General features: G+C 43.5%; 1 protein-coding gene across 2 annotated transcripts in view; it reads right to left on the bottom strand.

Annotated features, from left to right (window-relative positions):
• Window positions 1-21,987, bottom strand: part of LOC311245669 (SPRY domain-containing SOCS box protein 4-like) — a 154,896-nt gene that overhangs the window by 88,020 nt on the left and 44,889 nt on the right. For both annotated transcript variants that reach the window (XM_084335604.1, XM_084335605.1), the window contains exon 2: window positions 10,923-11,019. The gene's annotated coding sequence lies outside the window, so the exon portion shown is untranslated. The remainder of the gene's footprint in view (window positions 1-10,922; window positions 11,020-21,987) is intronic.

Here is a 21,987-nt window from a genome sequence, read left to right as displayed (position 1 = left end):
CACAACTCATGTGAGGAAAAAAACCTGCTTAGACTTTTCAGAGTGAGGCCAAAAATACATAAAATGCACACTCACCGGATTTTCTTTTTATGAGATTGAAAGGCTACAAGTCTCTCAGCCACAGGACTATCAAATGTTTGTACTTTTTATATTACTATATTGTATTGTATTGTTGTTACATTGTTAATTGTATTGTGAAGCTATGCATCCCCCACCCTGTATACCCCCCATGCTGCTTTTTTACGACACGCATAAACACGGGCTACAACGAAGGCTGCCTTGTTTTGACGTGGCCTGGTGTTTTGACAGAGCGGCACGATAGAGAGGCTGAATGACCTCTGTAGGGAACAAAGAGGTGAGTCACAACAACCGTGTGTGTGTGTGTGTGTGGGCATCTACATATACCTATATCTAAACAAAAGGGGCGACAGTGGCTCGGGAGGTAGAGCAGTCTGGCAATCCGGAGGTTCCCGGTTAGATTCCCGCTCCTCCCGGGCAGCGTGTCAATGTGTCCTTGAGCAAGACACTTAACCCCTAATTGCTCACGATGAGCAGGTTGGCACCTTGCATGGTTGCCTCTGCCGTCGGTGTGCGAGTGAATGTGTGAGTGAATGGGTAAAATGTGAGTAACAAATTTAAAAGCAGCCATTTACCATTTACATAATTATGTGCACTGATCGGGGTGTCTTCTCATTAGGAACGGGTGCTCCGCTCCGTCCTTGAGTGCGAACCCCCCCCCCCCCCCCCCCCCACCCCTCCCTCTGGTTTGCGTACACACTGCAGTCTTGGTTCGCTCCCAGCCAGGCACAATTGAGGAGAGCAACTCTATAGTCTATATATTTCTGAATTAACCAAAACAGTTACACAGGACATTTTCGCTGTACCTCGGGAAGTAATGTACCAGCTAAACCTACACGATGGGTTAGATACAGGCGGGATTTTGGATACTTTTCCTACACTAAAAACATTATGGCCATGCCGCGCGCTACCACATAGATTACAGACAGATAGACAAAACATATAACGAACAACGTAAAAGATATACTTGATCGCTATAGTCCTGCTGAACACAACTTGTCACAACGTCAGGCTCCCTTGCTTTGGATGGGCTAACCGGCCACATTACTGTGGGTAGTGATTAAACAACGGAGGGATCACTGGTTGGTTTTGGTCGATTATGCTGTCCACTGCATCAAACCACAGAAAATATATTGAAGCCTCATCTTCTTCACTTTTAGCTCGACATTGTTGACTGATCTGTTGTACCCATGCTAATAACAGCATTATTAGACCAGCACGTCGAACGAAAGACGTGCTGGTCGCACTGGAGAAAAGAAAAGATGTTGCGTTTGTCTTTTACGTGTTATTTGTTATTCTAAGATGCTAATTCATCTGTATCTGGATAACCAATGAACGTATTTTGTCGAGGCAGGTAGCGTTATTTCGGGGAAATTGATATCTATAGACGGGTATATTTTTCGTCCACGAAAAATGGACGCTCTAATTATCATTATTCATAGAGACTCGAGCAATAATAATTATTACAGCCTCCATTTTTCGTGGACAAAAAATATACCAGACTATAGATATAACGCTACCTGCCTTAAAAAAAATCTGTGCATTGGTTATCCAGATACATGAATTGTCATCTCAGAATAAGTGGCTTTGCGCGTTTTAGCTCATCTTTTACAGCTCACGTTTAGGGCAATAACTATTTAGAGGCTCCATTTTTCGTGGAAGAAAAAGTCTAAATAAATGCATTCGAACAAGAAACCAATGTATAGCAATGGCAAAATTGCTTACAAAATTGCTTGAGCTTGTAACGTGGCTTCATCTGGAAGTTTTCATCGATCCAAATTGCCCATAAATATAGTTTTTTTTGTGGGTATTGTCCAGTTGTTGTATGTTTTTATCTGCCCAAAATTCAAGCAAGCATGAAAGCATTACAGGTTTGCTTGCACACCACGCCCCGCTCCGTCGTCGGGGACACTGGCGCGCACCCGAGACCACCTATTCCAGCGGTCCCGTCTTGGACCGAATCAGCGTCCTCTGTGACGGGGGGTTCTCACACTATTTTGGTGCGATTGTGCTCCGATTCGACCCCGAATGGCTAGTGTGAAAGCCCCCTGAGAAATCTCAGTGTGTGTGCGCCAGGGCTCCAGACTAACTTTTTTCACCACCGTCCCAGAACCGTCCCGAAATAAAATGTTAACCGTCCCAAAGTGAATGTAACCGTCCCAAAAATCAAATGTTGTTTCTTTACTTTGGTTGTCGTCTATAGTTGTGTTATTGCCATAAGAAACACCATTCAGAGAAGGGGAGAAAAAATTTATTTAGTCAAAAGGCTCCCAGGTGGAAAGATTTCACAAGAATAATTATGATTCAAAATAAATATATAAAAAAAAGTGTTTAACAAGGTGCTAGTATAGGGATATTTGGTCACGGTGCTGTTATAGTCAACCAATTGGAGCCATGTTGATTATTCCTTCCATAGGAAAATATATTTAAATGTATTTGTATTTTATTTCGTTTTAGTTTTTTTTGTTATTACAAATGTGTGTGTTTATGGTTGAAAATGTTAAGATAAATAAAGATCAAATCAAATCTAACTGAATAAGTTATCCCTCTTCTAACAAGAAAGAAAAACGTAGTTTAGCTTTAAACTATATAATGTCATTGCGTCCAGAGATTCCACCTTTGATAACTAAAGTAATGACACTTGACTAGTAATGAAACATGTCCCTTAGATCACGCTGTCCTCCTGGTCGATATTGATAACTGCTGCTAAATTCCAGCGGGCCCTCCTCACTGAATATGGATTCATTGTGTAGCTGAAGTGAAGTTTGCCTATAGCCTGTCGTCTATTTCTCCGCGTTCGTTTCGATAAATGTAACGTTATGCCAATTAACTCGCAATGGTAGTAACATTACGTGTTAGTATAGAATCGAATAGAAATCCTTTAATAATCCAGAGGGAAATTCGGCACTACAGAGCAGACTATGTATCGCTCACATTGAACAACAATAAACATTTAGGTCAATAGGACTAAAATAGGAATAACAATATAATAATATTAAAAATAAGAATAAAATAGTGTGAACTATGGATTAATCAGTGGCAGTCTGATACGTTAGTCAGTAACGTTCGCTAGCAATAAGCAGCTATAACTAGAACGCGTCGATAACTGTATACAGTTCCAATAGACTAACATTACACTTCTGTGATTTAAATGTGTCCTTACCTTAGACTCAGGGGTAGTATTGCTGGATGCAGTTCCCTGTTGGTCATTTTGGTCTGTGTTTATCCTCTTCAAATAGCGCAGCATGTTTGCGGTGATCTCTTCACTGAGAGGATGCCACAATATAGCGTTTTTTTTTTTTATATATATAACATTCTGAACTTTTCGCGGTTCTTGTACAGTGGTCTCGTGCCGTGCGACTGTCAATTACCAGCTGTCATTCACTGTGTCAACCAGGGTTAAATACCAGTGGAGAAAGCCTAGATAAGAGAGATTTCCCTCACCTGTTAACACGTTTTTCTTTTTTGATGCTAGATTCATTTGGGGTGTGACGCTGCTGCAACGCGACTGGCTGATGAGGTGGGTAGGAGCTTGATGCTGGATTAGCGTATGGCTGCATTGGGAGGCGGAGATAGTCATTGGATTTGGCAAATCACGCTACGTTTAGACTTCAGTGAACTCTGTCAATTTCGTCAGCACGAGACAGTCGGCCAATTGACATTTCCTGTGAAAAAAAAAAAATCCTCTCAGTCCCGTTTGCGTCACAGCAACGATTTCTGTCCATCCCAAATCAATATTTGATCGTCCCCGGGACGACGGGACATCGTTAGTCTCGAGCCCTGGTGTGCGCCTCTACATACGTGCACTGACCAGAGTGAGAAACCTCAGTGTGTGCGTGTGTGATGCCCTGATCCAAAGAGAAGAATGTGCCGTGTACGTGCGCTGTGCTAACCAGGGAGAACCCTCAGTGTGTGGGTGTACGTGCGCTGTGCTGACTAGGGAGAAACCTCACTGTGTGTGTGTGTGTACGTGCCATACATATTATAACTGTACTGACCACAGAGTAGGGCTGCACGATTTTGGGAAATAATGTAATTGGGATTTTTCTGACAGATATTGCGATTGCGATAAAATTTGCGATTATAATTTAAAAAAATGTAAGCAGCCCCACAGAGGTTTATTGTAAAATGCGGCTTGCATCTGGCCTACGCAGTGGGTCTTTTCGGGAAGCCGAGCATGAAAATGTTTATTTTTACCTGGGAATCGGTACCTTTTTTTCTGTACTTTACTCTCCTGCTCTGAAGTCTAAACTTCACAACACACAATCTAAAACCCCTTACCTCCCTCTCCCAAACCGATCTTTTATCTCAATGGGACTTCCTGGTTAAACAAATTAAAAAAAGAAATTTAAAAATATTTGCGATTAAAAAAAAAGAAAAAATCAGATTTAATAATTGCATCATTCCAAATCACGATTTTGATAAATCGATTAATCCTGCAGCCCTACCACAGAGTACAACAAACATCAGAGGGTGTTTGTTGGCAGGGGGCACTAAGATGCTGCACAGAGCAAAGTAACTGTACATTCAAACACAATGCAAAATGAAGTGAGAGATGGTGCAGAATGCAGATGCATACAAAGTCAACTGAAATGTGTGGAGTGACCAGGGATGCAGAGACCAATGTTGGTATTAAATATCACGCCGATACCAGGCTCGAACTGGGTATCGAGAATTACCCTAGGACCAGAATCCCAAAACACAAGGTCTATGTGAATTTCTCCCTCTAATGGAGAAAAATGAATTATTTATATCTAAAATGTACCCAAGGTTTATATACTGTTCAGTAACAATAATGGATTGGATACTTTGTGTCGGCTTAAAAGTTAACAAGTTCCATTCTCCCTTAGCGACTGTTGCCAAGTCCAACAAACGCTGGAGATGAACTCCGCTACCACCGAATTACCACAAGAAATGACCGCCGGGAGACATTCATTCTAATATTAAAAACAGTGTATTTTCCTCTGAAAGCTGAACGGCTTCAAAACGACCCCCATTTCTTTGCCCTTGAGGTTTGTTGTGCTGCGGTTGTGACTCTTGAAAGCCCCCCGCCCCAGTGTCCCATCCTGGTGATAAAACCCACGTTACTGATGCAGTTCCCACCTAAGCCTCCCTGAAAGCCAGAGGGAACCCACAGCTGCTGCTGCTGCCTCAAGTCAGCATCAGAAACAGAGACGGGGAGAGAGAGGGACTTGTCTTAAATTACCACGTTCCACAGCACAACAGACACGGATTGTACAGCGAAGACAGGACTTCGCATTGGAGTTCGCGAGAACAGCGGGAGACGATATATCACTCTTATTTAATGCTACGTGCGTCAGTGTTCGCAGGATGCCATACCATCTGCTTGGGGCTGCGGAATGAAGGTATTAAAGGAACACGCCAACATTTTGGGAAATTATAGTCATCTCCAGAAAGAGACAAGAAGATAGATACCGGTTTCCTCTCTGTGCGTTCAGTAGAAAGCTATATGGCTGCATGATAGCCTAGGGCTGGGCGATATGGCCAAAAACGTTATCGCGATAAAATTATAAAAAAAAATTCATACAACTCGATATCGATAATTATCGTCGATATGTCTGTCAAGTTTAATTAACTTATTATGCCCAGCGCCGATGGACGGGCTATTAATAGACTTGTTTTTCTGCTGCGAATGTCTCGAGTTGGATGTCGTCATCAGTCCGCGCACGTTAGCAGTTAGCCAGAGCGAGCAGTGTATCCCATGACAAAGTACTAAATATCCCTAAAATACTCTGTTCCGCCCCAATACATTGCAACGACGTCCACCGTATACCACACACTACTATAACCGTGGCATCAGAATTCACGCCACACACACATACTCTGCACGTAAATATATAAAATAGCGCCGTGCAAGCTAATTATCCTAGCCAGCCAAACGATACAATTGCGCCGTGCAAAAGCTAATTATCCTAGCCAGCCATATTGCCAATGTACTAAATATATCCCTAAAATACTCTGTTCCGCCCCAATACATTGCAACGACGTCCACCGTATACCACACACTACTATAACCGTGGCATCAGAATTCACGCCACACACATACTCAGCACGTAAATATATAAAATAGCGCCGTGCAAGCTAATTAGCCTAGCCAGCCTTGTTGTTGAGTCCTACCTCCGGGTCTCCTTCCGGGTCTCCTTCCGCTGTCGGCCATCTCCTTCACTGATTGGTTGTTAGTGCGTGTGCTCATATCCAAGCTTGGAAAATCGATATATCTAAACTTTGCAACCACGTTTCATGTTTATTTCGAGGAAATAATTTATCGCGATAGTTATCGTTATCGTTTTATCGCCCAGCCCTATGATAGCCTAGCTAGCACAATGAATGGAAGCGGACATTGCCGGTTAGCCTTCGGGAGGTGTTAGTTGGACAATGCATAGGCTAACCGGCCATGTCCGCTTCCATTCATTGTGCTAAGCTAGGCTAACGTGCAGCCAGATAGCACAGAGGGGAAACTGGTATCCATCTTATTGTCTGTCTCTGGAGAAGACGATGAGCTAATTTCCCAAAATGTTGGCGTGTTCCTTTAAGTTGAGTTTTCCCCATTTACACCGGTGGGATCAGAAGGTAGATTCAGTCAGTTTGTATTAGTAAAGATGAATCTCTCTGGGGCTCAGAGCCATCTTCAAAGTCATACAGGAAAATACATTAATCACCGATGCAAATAGACATCGTCTAGGAAAACATGGTCCAATTCCATAATAAACTACTAGGGATGGGTACCGAATCCGGTACTTTTAAGGGTATCGACCGAATCACGTCGGTACTACCGAGTACCGATCCACCGGTGCCACATTTCGGTATTGTATAATAAACATTTTATTAATCTTTTTTTAAAGTCCGATGACGTCAACGTTTCATTTACCGTGAAAAGAAACCGCACGTTCACGTCAATGTTCATGCGCACAATACGCACTTACCTAGGATTTTACTTGATTCGACAACAAAGCAGTTGGGGCAATGGCAAGCCGAAAACGGTCGCAAGTGTGGTTACACTTTACAAAGCTAGATGCAGACAACGCTCGCTGTGTGTATATATATATATATATATATATTAACAAATTGTTCTAAATAAATAATAAATTTGAAGTTTGGACTAATTTTTTACAACTGAGGTAGGTAGATAAAAAAAGAATTTGACTAAAGTACAGAAAAAAGGTACCGTTGGGTACCGGTATCGATTCACAGGTACCGGTTCAAATGTGAACGGTACCCAACCCTATCGGTTGAGTTTTGTACCGGAGAGAGTGCTATATTAGGTTAGGTTCTCGGAAGCGCAGTTTCTGTGCAGTTGTCGAGTGTGTGGATAAATCCAGCGATGCAACTTGGCCAAACGTGTGACTGAACCCACAGAGTAAGGTGGTATCGGGGTGCTCCTTCAGAGCACCTAAAAAGCGAGGGTAAACAATGTTTTGAAACGTTATCAGTTTGCATTGCATGCATTACTGTGCCGAGCTCCCTAACGCGTTTCGACACGGCATCCGAGGAGCCTGGACTGACGAGTCCACGGCCGTCTCCCCTCGGAGCAGAACATCCCTGTGAGTCTGGAAAATTGGCAGGAAGCACTACTGGCTGCTTTCACGCTGACTCGCATCTGTGTCATGCCTGCCTGCCCGCCCGCCCGCCCGCCCGCGCCCATGCAAATGCGCGCGCACACACAAAACAGTTTCACACTCCCACTCCCAAAAGAGACAGTCCCTTCACACATTATATATAAACGGTTTATAAATAGGTAGCAGACACACAGGAAGAATTTCAACTGGAGATTATTCCAGGCATTCTTCAATAGTAGCCATCCGATGACAGCGTTTCTCACAGGCTCTCTGGTTGTTTGTAGTGATGGTAGATGGGGATGGCGAGGGACTTGTGTATATGGTGATGTGGTGTGTGCAAGCAGTGTGATTAACACAACACATTACTGTGTCGTCCGTTCTGGTGGGCTTAGAAAAACCCGGAAACTCTTGCATGAAAACTGTTTTGATGAGTGAGAATTCTCAATCCACCTTTTGTGACCATGCCTCTAATCTGAGCTTTTGAGGAGTATAACTTATTTTTGGAGGCCAGATGACTTAGAACTTCACAGGCCTCCTTGCTATTGTACAGCAAACATGTGTGGAAATTGGAAAGTGCGTTCACAAGTAATGAGTCGCTTCCTGTTTGCCATGTGTTTTCCTGAAATGTTATTGGATCTGGTGGTCATATGATAATATCAATTATCAATGACACATTTAAAAAGAAGAGGAAAGGACATGGGGTCACCAACATAAATAGGCTTCTTCCTCTAGGGGTCATGAATGTGTACAGCAAATTTGAAAAGATTGTAATGAAAGCCATTGGAGACAAAGGATCTGCCGCAGCGGTCGGCATTATATCTATCATTGCCTGGCTAACCCACACCCAAAAGTTTAAACTTTTAACTGGGTAGTACATGCGGTAAGCAGAATTCCTGGCTCCAAAAAGCACAGCTAATAGATTAATTAAAGTGAATGCATTGCTTGTGTCCTCCTTGTGAATCACATCAAGCAATAATTCTAAACGGCTCGTTTAGGCTCGTTAATCCAAAGACTTCAAACCCTGACCAAATGGCAAGAAGTACCTATGTCGTTTTCCCGCCAGCACGTAACATTTCAGACTGCCAAATCCATACAAAGACTAGGCAAAAACCCATTTTCCATAACATGTCCCCTTTAATACGCGAGTCAGTCTATGAAACTGTATGCACGTCTGATCTTGTGGTGAGCCGCCATGAATAAACATGAATAAATCTAAGTATGAGAAACAATGGACAACAGAAGCCTGTTGCTATTCTGGTCCGCGCTTCATGTGGGCATCGATTGTATGTGTTCCAGTTTATCAGGGCCAGACAAAGGGCGAGCGAACAGGGGTTACACAAGGCCTTGAGACGATGGTCACAGAGTTCACCGACTGCCTGGGTCCAGATAGGAAAATCACGACTGTTGTTCACCTGGACTCGGGGCTGACGCAGGACAATGGGCTTGTTGTTGCCGTGAGTATTTCTACTGGAAGTGCAATAGGCATTTGGGGGGAGGGCTTACGTTTTCACTAAGTTAGAGCTGAAGTCACGCACACAGGTATACACCCTCAACCAGGCTTCCAACAGGGTCACAGCAATTTGTCATTTAAATGATAAGAAATGCATGTGACTATTCAGTTCATCCTGTATGCTCAATTATATCGTTTAACACCAACCATCTAATGCCATGTTATTCAATAGTTTATTATTATACTTTTTTATTTTGGGAATCCAATTCCTGAATCGATTTAATTAAGCGTGAATTGACCCAAATCGAGTGAATTGAACCTAATTGAGCAGATACACACACATATTGACCACATACATACAGTCGTTCCAAGGGGGTCACTGGGGGTCATTACAAGGTTGTCCCTCTCTCCCTCCCTGCTCCCACCAAGTCTCTTCATACAGACAACACACAGCGGCTAACGGCTCCTGCTGCCTCCGCCGGCTTCTCCCATGGCTGCTCCCCTCCGATCAATAGATCATGCAGGCTGCTGTTACAGTCATACAAAACCACGGCCTTGAACAGACATCAAAGCACGCAGGGCTGAAGAACCGGTCGGCACATAACCGCGAGACATGGCGGTTTAGCTGGCTGCTACCATGGGCGGTGAGTGAGAGGGACATTTCTCAATCCTCTATTATTATAATTATAAGCCTGTTGAGCGTGGAGATGGTACCAGGAGATGCATCTGTAATATAGGGCTTGGCGATACGGGCAAAATATGACATCACAATATTTGTCTTAGTTTTGATAGTAAAACAGTGTTTGATGCCATTTAGTTTTCCAGTACAAATTACAATGTAATCAATGTGTGGACCGCTGTACTGTAAAAATCCATACCTTTGATCGATGACGGTATACCTTCATATTAGGTATACCTCCCTATAGAGCTGCCACAAACTCGTTACAGGAGTTATATCCACCATTACAAATAAAAGTGTGTCTCTCATCTTATCAATCTCCATGTTCTCTTGCCATAAATGAGTGCTAGACTATAACAACACATCATGTGTTTGTAATTGTAAAGTAGCCCTCCCTTTCTCTCACACACACCCACTATCTGCCCCTGTCCATCCATCTCCCTCTCGGGTGAATTGTTTTGGAATTGCTTGAGATTATGAAAAAGCATGGGACTGGAGGGGGGTGGGGTGTTTAATAAAGGATTCTGATTACATAAAAGTCAAACGAATTCTCTTTCCCTTTGGATTCGTTCAAACGTGATTTGGGGGAAAAGTGACAGCCCTGGCTCCCAGCCCTACTATACTGTATGGGATTTTGATGAATGGCTCAGTGACGTAGGGTAGAAACCTGAGCCAAGGTGTCTCCAGTGCACCCCGTCTATTCGGCTGGGCTTCGGGGGCAGGTCGCTGCTGAAATATTCAGTGCGGGCCGAGGATACGTTTTCCTCCTCCAGGCAGGTAAGCCTCCAAAACCAGTCAGATCTGGTTTCCCACAGTCATAGAAACTAGGCCAATTGTTGAAACTAATCACTAGCGAATCAGTCTTCGCGTCACAATCCATAAAAAATAAAACGTATCGTCTGTGTCAAACAAAAAGGCAACGCCATCGCCGCTCGTATCGCCGCTCGCCTGCTAATGTAATTTCTGCCGCTGCGTGAATAGAAAGCAGTCGTTTCCATCACCACGCCATATCCTAGCAGTCCCAGCCAGCGTGGGAGTTTGAATGAGGCCGAAAATGGTCGGTAAAAGCAGACAATGGAGGCGGTGGTGAGGTACGTGATGAATAGTGGATGATGAGGGTTTTGGGTGGTGAGCTCACCTGTTAATCCATCTGAGAGCTGACGTCCCAAGAGAACCACATCTCCGCCAAGGCCTGCAGATCAGAGGTCATGGCACCGAAAAGCTCTTCCCACTTCCTGGAAAGAAAAACACAAAACATGATGCAGGTGCTCAACCGTTGGGATCACTACCTCATTGTGGGGTTCCGTGGTATTCAGTAAAAAAAAATCATCAATATCTCATTGTAATTTTCAAAAAGGAAAAACAGTTTCTTTTTAACAGCTTTTGGACTGCAGATAAAAGCCAAGTCTGTGGTCTCAGTAGCCCACACACATATTATATTATCATAGCAGGGAGGCCATGAGGTACTGTTAAAAAAGGGAAAATCCACCCTAAAAACAGAATGTACATTGTGCCATTACAGTGATTGTGGACGGTTACATCAATATCTATAAACATAAACGACGCTGGAAACTAAAAAAGCGTGCAAGATCATCAAGAGACTTTTTAGAGTTGGTCCACTGACAACAAATTAGTGACCCGGCTTTATGGGCTAATGGAATGTATGTTTGAGCAGTTACATCCAAATGAGTATCATTTACATGTAGGGCTTACAGCTCTGAATCAGAACATCTACCCATATCCCAGTAGAACCACCATGGGTGCTGCCATAGTGTGCTAGAGTTGTTCCAGGATTCACTGTCTATGGAGCAGCTCCAGGATTTATCTCCTATAAGGAAGAGACGTGAGGACATCAAGATTCAATTGGCCCATCACCGGGTGATTCAGTACAGAACTTTGGACTAGAACCAAGAGTCCATTACATTTGAGGGTTGGGTTTTGATAGCATCCCCTCTGCCAATACATTTTATACACGGCTATATATTGGGGCCGGCGTCGCAGACAATTCCCAGGCGTCTCTTCTCGTATGGTGCCGCGTAAATGGCGACTGCGGGAGACGTAAACGGCGCTGTGGAGACGCGTAGTTGTGGGACACAGGGGTGTAATGCAGAGCCGCTGAACTGTCAAACGGTCCTTGGCAGGATTGCAGGCCATGATCTGGGACATATAACCTACTCCTCCATTATAGATACTCAGCACCACTCTTTGCCGTCGAGGTTATAGAGAGTAAAAGTCCTACTGGGAGTGGAAACACTTCAAGAAAAACCAAGAGAGAAAGAGAGATAAGAGGGAAGAAAGAGGAAGGAAGGATAGGGTGTGGTGTGGATCTCTGCTCTTTTGAGTATTCATGAGGCGTTTCAATCTTAAATGTTCATAAAATTCAGACGGCAACTCTTTTCAAAACATTAAGCAGTTGGGCAGCGCTGCCACGTCGCTCGCTGGTCTAAATTGGCCATCAGGCTGAAATCGAACAATCTGTGCTGCTGATGTGTTTTTTCTGCAGCCCTGGGAAAAATGCCCACATATTAAATATGCTGGTCTGCAGTTTACCTCCATATTCATATCACGTGCTCTTGAAAATGAGCTTACTCCGTTTGCATGCATCCCAGCGGGAGGCAACTCTGGCTCTCATCTCCTGCAGTATTGGATTAAGTCCATTGACACGTGCGCACGCACACAGTCCAACCTCTCGTTATGACTGCACTGACAACTGTGGGCTCCAATCCAGGCAATAAGACCAAAACGTCCCAGTCCCTTTAAAGCACACAGACATTAAATTGATGAGCACCTGTACGGTAGTGAAAATACTGGAGACCGTCCCGCAGCGTTCCATATGGTGTGTAAAGCGAGCCAATGGTTGCGCAGCCTGCTCTTCCTTGGGTGGTGGAGCGTTAATGAAGAGAGTTTATCCACCTGCTGCGTCTCCAGATGTCGCCAGGAGGAACAGAGAGTTGGGGTCAAGACGGCAGCCCCGGTTAATACGAGGCAGTCTCTCGCTCCGCCCTGCAGCCTCGGAACATTACACTCCAATGAGCAATGAGGGGTGCATCGATTGCAATTGTCTTGGCTGATTCCGAATTCAGATAAAAAAAATTGCTGTGACCAGCAGCTCCATATGTCGCTCTATATGTCAGTTGGTTGACACACAAGAATGTGTGGCCACAGCTATTGCAAATGTGCGCTTGTTTAAAAGTCTGACCTGCCAATTCTATTAACTTAAATCACTTTTCTCCAAAACTGCATCAGGTGGCAGGATCTTCCCTCACTCAAAACAAATCTCAAAATAAAAAAAAGTTATCCAGGTTACTGGACAGAGCTTGAATAAAATCCAACTGAAAATTATGCACCGACTGTACCATAAGTGTTACACTGGTTATAATATGTTTTTTTACCAGCAGCCTGCATTTTCCTCTCTCCAACTACTAGCTCCAACACACATCATACTAGGTCTCCTCTCAGGGCTCTCGTCTCTTCCATCCACTTCACTTGAAGATAGGTAGAAACAGGGGGCGAAACTAGAGCCCGCCAAGCGCCATTGGCGGTCAGTTTTTACGTTTGGCGACTACCACTGAGAGGTCTGTCCGCCATGTGGCGGGCAATCAAATAGTCATGTGAAAACCGAAAATCATGATCCAATTCTTAGCGGAGTTCTCACTTGCTGTCTCAGCACAGACGCGCATTGCTGCTCCTACCCCTCCCGCACCCGTTTCTGTATGCTGCATGTAAACGGAGGCTATTGCCTCGGACAGTCACCGTGACGTTAGTCTAGTCAGTGGGACCTTCGTGAGATAACGTTAGCTACCGTTACAAAATGACCCAGTCAACTATTCACTTAGTTTAATACATGAGGCATTGTGTAACGTTATCCAGCCGGCTAGCTACTGATAGCTCCCGACATCAACAAATGCTCCAGCAATAGTCCAGTGCATAATACCTCCGTTGGCTAGGTAGCTCATGTTAGCGCACTAGTCACTACGAAATGTCCCAGTAAACTAAATAGTGAACTGAGGCGTTGTCCCAACGCCATCCAGCAGTAGCTACAGATAGCTCCTGACATCAATGTCATACAACATGCGTATTCGAGCCCCTGGCTTACATCGCATGAGGGCTGCTGAATAGGGTCCAGCTACAACGCAGGATAATCCTTGCATGCTGAATGTAGAGTTTAGGGTCCAGCTGCAGCGCCGGAGAATCCTTGCATAGCTGGAGGCCACTCGAGTATACACACAGACAGTGGAGCTGTTTGCAGACAGCGAGGTGGCGATGTCTCGCAGATAACACAATCACAAGTATGATTATATAATATATATATATATATTTTTTTTTTAAATAAAAAAAATTGGCGGGTAAGAAATATGCTTGGCGGGTAGATCTTTCTCATCTACCCGCCACTGGTCGGTGAGTCAAAAAGTTAATTTCGTGCCCTGGGTAGAAAATATAAAGACAGCAGGAATGCCGTTTAGAAATAGTTGTGTCTCTAGTCTATAAAGAATTTCAAGAGGTAGGTCACAGCTCACTGACGGCAGGATATCTCAATGCTGCAACGTAGTACTAGTGATATTCATTATTTTGTGATGTGGCTGTGACATTACGATCCATGCCACTGTGTGTTTTTTGCAATATGGTTGTAAAATGTCTCAACCGTATACCGGTTCTAATAATCCTTATTAGACAACATGATCACTAGATAAAAAGGTCAAGCTTGGCTTCCTATATGAGTGAGTTACTGCGCATTGAATCCCCACCATAGGAGAAAAAAGTCTAAATACAGATGTCTATGGTCAAAAAAGGTATTTGTGGGAAAACATACCAGAAATCAATAACCTTTCAGAAATAGTCATTTTCATTTGCGACCCCTGGAGCGCTCATGTCGATGTCACCGCGACAACGTCGACAATAAGGATGCCCGATCAATGGGGCACTTTGCATCAAATGCGATGGCGACAGGAGGAAGTGCCTTAAGCTAGAAAATAAAGCCGGTACAGATATGACTAAAGCGACGACATTAAAAATACAATTACGACGTTTCTGACTTGGCTAATGCTTGGCAGGCTATGGCTATTGACTGTGGAGCTATGCAATTTGCCTTGAGGGGAGGAGGGTGGTATAGGGAAGTATGGAACAGATCACCTTCACAGATCACAAGTCTCCTTGCCTCGGGGGAACGGTGTCACCACTGATCCTCCGATTACAGCAGGGGCTGGGGCATCTCTTCCAACTCATCTGCCCCAGGGGCAGGCACATATGCACACAAACACACACGTACATGTCCATCTGATCCAGACTGTTGATAGTGGGTGATGTGACAGACAAGGCAACAGGATGGAACCTCTTACATTCACACTTCTCTCCCGCTATCTACCTCAGTTCTGGCCACCCGTTTCCTCCCCCTCTGCCCACGCATTGCTCTCCAGCCAGGGCTGTGCACCGTTTCATCGTGCATCGTTGTGCGTTACGTTTCGGTGAGGAACACCATAGGACAATACATGCAGAGGTGACCCCGACTGCGCTGCGAATCGATAGCTACCCTCTGCGTGAAGCCGTTTGAGAGGTCAGATTGGCCACTGAAAGGACAATGTCGTCGGCATAACAGGGAAACGGTACAATTTGAAGGGCAGGCTCCACTTATGCGGTTGGTCTCCTTCACAAACGAATCCATAATGTCTATAAAATGTCTCAAAAGGAAAATCAGATGCCAGCATTATCCGGTGAGATTCCTCCACGGTCAAATATCACCATGTCCTGGTGAGGGATGCCAGGGCAATGGAGCGTTCACTATATTCAAATTAGTACATTATATATATAAATATATGTGCGTTTGTTTTCCTCACACTGCACAGGTATTCACACAGGTATTTATTAGCATGCGTTTTATTGCCAATATGGCTGCACTTCCGGAAACGGCAGCATGTCTACCTGGATAATGTGCGTCTTGACCTCACCATTGTAATCTCCACCACTAATTAAAAAGGTCCATCTCTGCACAGCAATTGAGGCTTTCGCTCCCGTTTAGCTTTCTCTCACACACACAAACACACTTGGGAGAGCAATTTAACATGCTGTACAACAGGAGAGGAGAGACCAGCTGGGGACGGCGGGAAAACCGCTTTGCATGGTAGGCAATGGGGGGGGGGGGGGTTCTGGACAAGTGGCACTTAACTCATTCAACGCCAGACCCGATGATAGTCTGGTTAACTCGCCGCCCGTTCAGCGCCGATCACGAGTATAGTCGGGTTTTATTAGCGATATCCATTCATTTTCATCCATCCAGCCCAGGGCTGTACGTTAACTTTTTTTGCACATAGCACTGGTGCTACAGAGGTTGATAGTTTTGTAGCACAGGCCAAAATCTTGTAGCACAAGTATAAAACGTGTTATATTTGTAACAGTCACAAATGTGCCTATTGTATTTGTGTTATTTAGTTGCAGTGCCATGTTTGGCTGTCATTTAGTATATCGCCATGTGTTATTATTACTATGATACTCTCATATGCTATTTTCAATTAATATCATAAACAACATAAGGAATATTAGCATAATTTTGAGTGGACTGAAGGAATGAGTCAGCGTTAATAGTTTTAAATGCAAATAATTTATTGAAACATAGAAGTGGGGTCGGTTGGGACACACACACACACACACAATGGGGGACCCTGATGTAAACAAGACAAACGTCTTTCTCTGGTCTGCATCCCCTTAACAATTGTGTGTATTGAGCCGTACTGTACTGTACCCATTCTGCAATCTGTTAAATAAAGTTTTCATTCATTCATTCATTCACACAGTTTCAACTCACCACCCCTGCATCATATTGTAGTCTAGTCTGTCTTCAAACTTCCACTCCTCTCGAAACTTGTTTATATTTGAATATCAACATTATCTGTCCATCCTCAGTTTACTATAATATACTCCTGTCCTGAGTCCTGACTAGTGACTTCATCGTCTTTCCAAACGCACGCACGCACACACACAGGGAAGGGGAGAGAGTGCCCCCCCATTTCCCTTTCCCCAGTCCACACTGTGTCTGCTGCACCTCTGCCTCTGATCAGGATTAGCTTGTTAGCTTGATAACGTTGTAGTGATTGTAATGGTACATAAACGTTAATTTCGGGCGATGTGCGCATAAAGGAATGGCGACGGTGCAAAGCATGTAGATGCATTTGACACGTTGCGAGAAAAAAAAACACCACGGACTTATTTCGGGACGTGTAGGCGCACTGCTGTGTTAACGCAGCAGTGCGCACCAACCGACCAACGCGCTGCTCCTTGCAGAAGCACGGATAGGGCGGATATGACTCGTCGAGTTGTCACAAGAGTTTTTTCAAAATAAGAGTATCATATGCACCTGAACGTTGCTAGCTTTCGGAGCCTAGCTGGAGCTGCGTGTGGGCAGAAATGAGACCCGCTACAGGATTTTCAAAATAAGAGTATCTATATGATGCAGTGTTTCCCCTACCATTGCCTTGGCGGGGGGACCCCCCGCCTCTCCAGAAAAAATTATAAATAAAATATATATAAGTTTGCTTTAATCACAGTAACGTTGGCGAGCTAGCTAAATTATACATAAATCATTTCTCATATAAATCAATCTTCACTAAGTCTTTAAAACAGTGGTCTACGGAGGCGCAGAAAAAAAGCGACCAAATCCATTCCGAGACAACTCCGAAGCTTCAGCAAGTACAAAACGCTGCTGACAGACAAGAGAATCCCTCACTGAGGAAAACACAAAGGCCAAACCATTATGTATCACAATGGTGATGTCAGCCAGAGGGGAGAAGCATGAACCTTTAAAGGACATCCAGGGGAGGAAACAAATTTGTTGGCTTACCAGCCAACTGGCGAGTATATGATTTTTTTTTACCAGCCAAACTGATTTTTTACCAGCCATAAATAAATCGCTAATTGTGATAATTACTTCTTTGTATGTCTTCGTCTAAATTGATTTTCAATCATAGTAATAATCACACCGTGTCTCTACTCTTTAAAATATGTATTACCATAAAACATTAATAAGTGTCTCTACTCTTCACAATATTAGCATAAAACATATATTAATCACACCATCTCTACTCTTCAAAATATTAGGATATCACATATTAACATGAAAGAGGGAACTATTCTGGACTGGGTTGGGCTGAACTGGGGAGTGAAAGATGCTGGGCTGAACTGGGTTGGGCAGGGAAAGTTGGGCTGGTCTAGGTTGGACTGGGTTGGGCTGGACTGGGCTGGGCAGTGAAAGAACCAAGCATTGCACTGTAATGTAATAGCTAAATAAAACAACTTTAACTTGACTTGTTACATTTGCACTCTGGTTGGATGCCAAACGTATTCTGGTTGTACTTGTACTTGTGCTGTATGATGACAATACATTGGAATCGAATCTCATGTCAACGCTAGGGGTTCACAGCAGGTGTATTCTGAATGACAAGTATGACAACATCACTGTTGTGAAGGGCATATGGGCGAGTGGTGATATGGGGGGAAACCCGGTAATAATTTGGTAATAATAAAATGTCACTCGGCTGCATTTAAGCCGCTCAGTATAGTCCACTATGTTGAACGCGCATTATGGTAGTTTGTTACATGCTACTAGCTACTAGCATGATGCTAGGTAGCTAGCCGGCTAATGCTGGTTGACTTGAGTGAGCCTCACGCCCACTTGTCATTCTCATCCAACTCGAAGGAGACACGTCTTGTGCTGTTGTTCGCCCCCATGTCAGACCGCACTTATATCCGAAAGCGACGACTCTACATGCAATTATTTTCATCCACTGATGTGCGTTTGTCTACGTTGTCAAGCCGGTGACAGGCGTCTGTAGGTCCGCACACAGTGGTGTGTCCACTTCCCCTAGATGGGCGGCATCTTCTAGAAAACAAGTGTTCATTGGAGGAGCTTCGATGATGTTCATTGGTTATGGATTATTATGAGGTGCAAATTGGAGGAATCATAAGGGGGGAGTCAGAGTTCGGCTTGTGCCAGTGAGCGAATCAGCAGATGATTTTTTTGGTTGTGTTTACTACTCGCCAGTGTGGCGAGTGCTCTTCATGAATCACTCGCCAAACATAAATAATACTCGCATTTGGCGAGTAAAAGGGCCTAATTTCCTCCCCTGAGGACAACTATTTGAAATAAATGACATTTTACAGTTTTTTTCTGATTTCTTTTAAACAAATTATTATTTTGTATTATTTAACCATTTAATTATTATTTAGTTATTGTACTGCACTGGCAGTTGAACTGCATTGAACTGAACTGAATTGGAAAAAAGAAACCTCATAACCTAACTGGCACTAAACATTGAACTACACTGGCACTGTTTGCAGATGTACTGTTATTAACACATTGGTTGCCAACAACGAGATGTCTCGTTATTGGCCGCCATGCGTTGGTTGCCAATAATGAGATTTCTCGTTATTTCTTTTATTAGCGATGTCCATTAATTTTTCATCCGTCCAGCCTGACATTATCATTGGGAATGGCTCGGAGCTCGAAAAGGGCAAATACCGCCCGCTATCGTCTCCCGGATGGTAATGCACATCATTGGATTGGATTGGATTGAGTGAAAGAGTGCATCAGAGAAAAACTCCGGTCCAGGGTTTTCCCATCTCGGCAAGCAGTCGTGTTACCAGATTCACTGGCGAGGCTGGGAGCAGCTTGGATTATGCGTTTCGGACTATAGCGTTGGATCAATAAACGCGATCAATTTGAAATGGCGATCAGGAATTGGATTAATCTTTTTGCAGAACATCTGATCTGAGGTAAGGAATCTATGTTACCAGTTTTGAGTTAACCAGAGTTGTTTCTCAAACGATTCATAAATCAGCCGGAAAATGACGACGTGTTTTGTGTATTCCAGTAAATGGCTATTTTCGCGGAATTTCTCTGAAATTACTAGAACTCTCAGAAACTATACTCTTATTCAACACGGTATAAAACGGAAATGTACTGATGAAAAAACAATCCATTTCATACATGTTGACTGCAAGCAAGTCATTGATAAGCGACAGGTGTATTAGACACAGCCATAATATAAGATATAGTTTATGCGTTCGCAAATGTGCTCATCCTCCCATTGATTAAGGTGGTGGCATCCAAGCGATAAATAGTCATATCCGGCTGGCAACCAATGTGTTAAAGTTAGTTAAAAACATAATTTTGTATACTTTTTTTTGTTAAATCCAAAAAGGAAAAAATATTAAATCAGAGAAATCCGAAAACGGGGGGGGAAAAAAAGAGAAATCCGTAAACAGGAAAATTCATATCCAAAAACAGGAAAAGATAAAAACGGATTTCATAGGGCCCTAGTTAAGGTGAGTTAATAAATTCACTCTGAAAATCTGCTCCGCTCCGATAAACTGACTCTTGGTCAGAGCGTCCAGTGTGCACTCTTGAGTAGGGCTGCACGATTAATCGTTTTTTAATCGAAATCGCGATTTGGAATGATGCAATTATCAAATCGCCAAGCCTGCAATTAAAATTAACCAGGAAGTCCCATTGAGATACAAGATCTCCTTTGCAAGGTAGACCTGGCCAAGATGACAGCAATAACATTTGCAATACATCACACAGCAATAAAATGTGCGATACATCACACAAGAACATAATAAATGTGCATGTATACAATACATCACATGTAAACACAAAGCAGAATAGTCTACATGATAGTAAAAGTGTATAATACAGGGTAATACAGTAATTTTGCAGTTGGGACCCGACTACAGAAAGCAGCAACATTCTTCTTGTACATTTTTTTTTAAATATGTTATAATCGCATCGCAAATCGCAATCGCAATATCTGTCAGAATAATCGCAATTAGATTATTTCCCAAAATCGTGCAGCCCTACTCTTGAGCCCTCAGAATTTGAGTCTCGAGTCCACTTGAGTCCACTCGCTCCGACACTAGTTGTAAATAGTTACGAGTGTTGCATGTGCCTCCCTGTATTCTAAATAGTTCATGCGTGTTGTCACTACTGTATGTATAATTGTAAATAAGTAAATGTATGTGTTGTAAATTTATGTGCAATCGTTTAATTTCAGCTCAGTGTAGAGACAAATGCACCGATACTAACAACCGCCTTACTGCACGCGTCTATGACGACACTGTTGACATAGGGCTGGGCGATAAAACGATAACGATAACTATCGCGATAAATTATTTCCTCGAAATAAACATGAAACGTGGTCGCAAAGTTTCGATATATCAATTTCCAAGCTTGGCTCCGTTCAGCCTCGGCTCAGCACACTCACTCACTAACAACAACCAACGTTACGTGATGACGTGACGTGCATACGCACAACAGCTAACAACCAATCAGTGAAGGAGATGGCCGAGAGCGAACGAGATCCGGAAGGAGACCCAGAGGTACTAGGACTCACTCAACAACAAGGCTTGCTAGGCTAATTAGCTTGCACGGCGTTGTTTTATATATTTACGTGCCGAGTATGTGTGTGTTTTGAATTCTGAGGCCACGTTTAAGTAGTGTGGGGTATACAGTGGACGTCGTTTCAATATATTGTGGCGGAAGAGAGTATTTTAGTGTCATATTTAGCACATTGTCGTGGAATACACCGCTTAGAAGCAACAGGCTGGCTAGGATACCTAGCTTGCACGGCACTGTTTTATATATTTACGTGCCGAGTATGTGTGTGTTTTGAATTCTGAGGCCACGTTTATAGTAGTGTGGGAGTGGACGTCGTTTCAATATATTGTGGCGGAAGAGATTTTAGTGTCATATTTATTGTCATGAGATACTCCGCTTGTCGGCTAACCGTTAACGTGCGCGGACTGATGACGACATCAACTCGACTTGAGACATTCGCAGCAGCATATTAGAAGTTAATTAAACTTGACAGACATTATATCGACGATAATTATCGATATCGAATTATATGAAAATAATTTTATCGCGATAACGTTTTTGGTCATATCGCCCAGCCCTATGTACACCACGTATCCGTGACACGCACGCCCCGCGAACACACTAGTAGTTTTTGGGGCCTACCACCCCCCCTGAAAGAAATCCTAGGGGAAACACAGAGTTATTGTTGGGAATGGGTCGGAGCTCGCAAAAAGGCAAATACTAGGGATGCACCGAAGGGAAATTCTTGGCCGAAACCGATACCGAAAATAGGAAACAGTTGGCCGAAAACCAAATGCCGAAAATGATTCATAGAATAGATTTTTTTTTACCAATGTTGTTC

The sequence above is a fragment of the Notolepis coatsorum genome, assembly GCF_963971535.1.
Source record: "Notolepis coatsorum genome assembly, chromosome: 1".
NCBI classification, from domain to species: Eukaryota; Metazoa; Chordata; class Actinopteri; order Aulopiformes; family Paralepididae; genus Notolepis; species Notolepis coatsorum.
The sequence above is the reverse complement of the archived record's forward strand: the minus strand, read 5'-3'. Positions and strand labels throughout refer to the sequence as shown.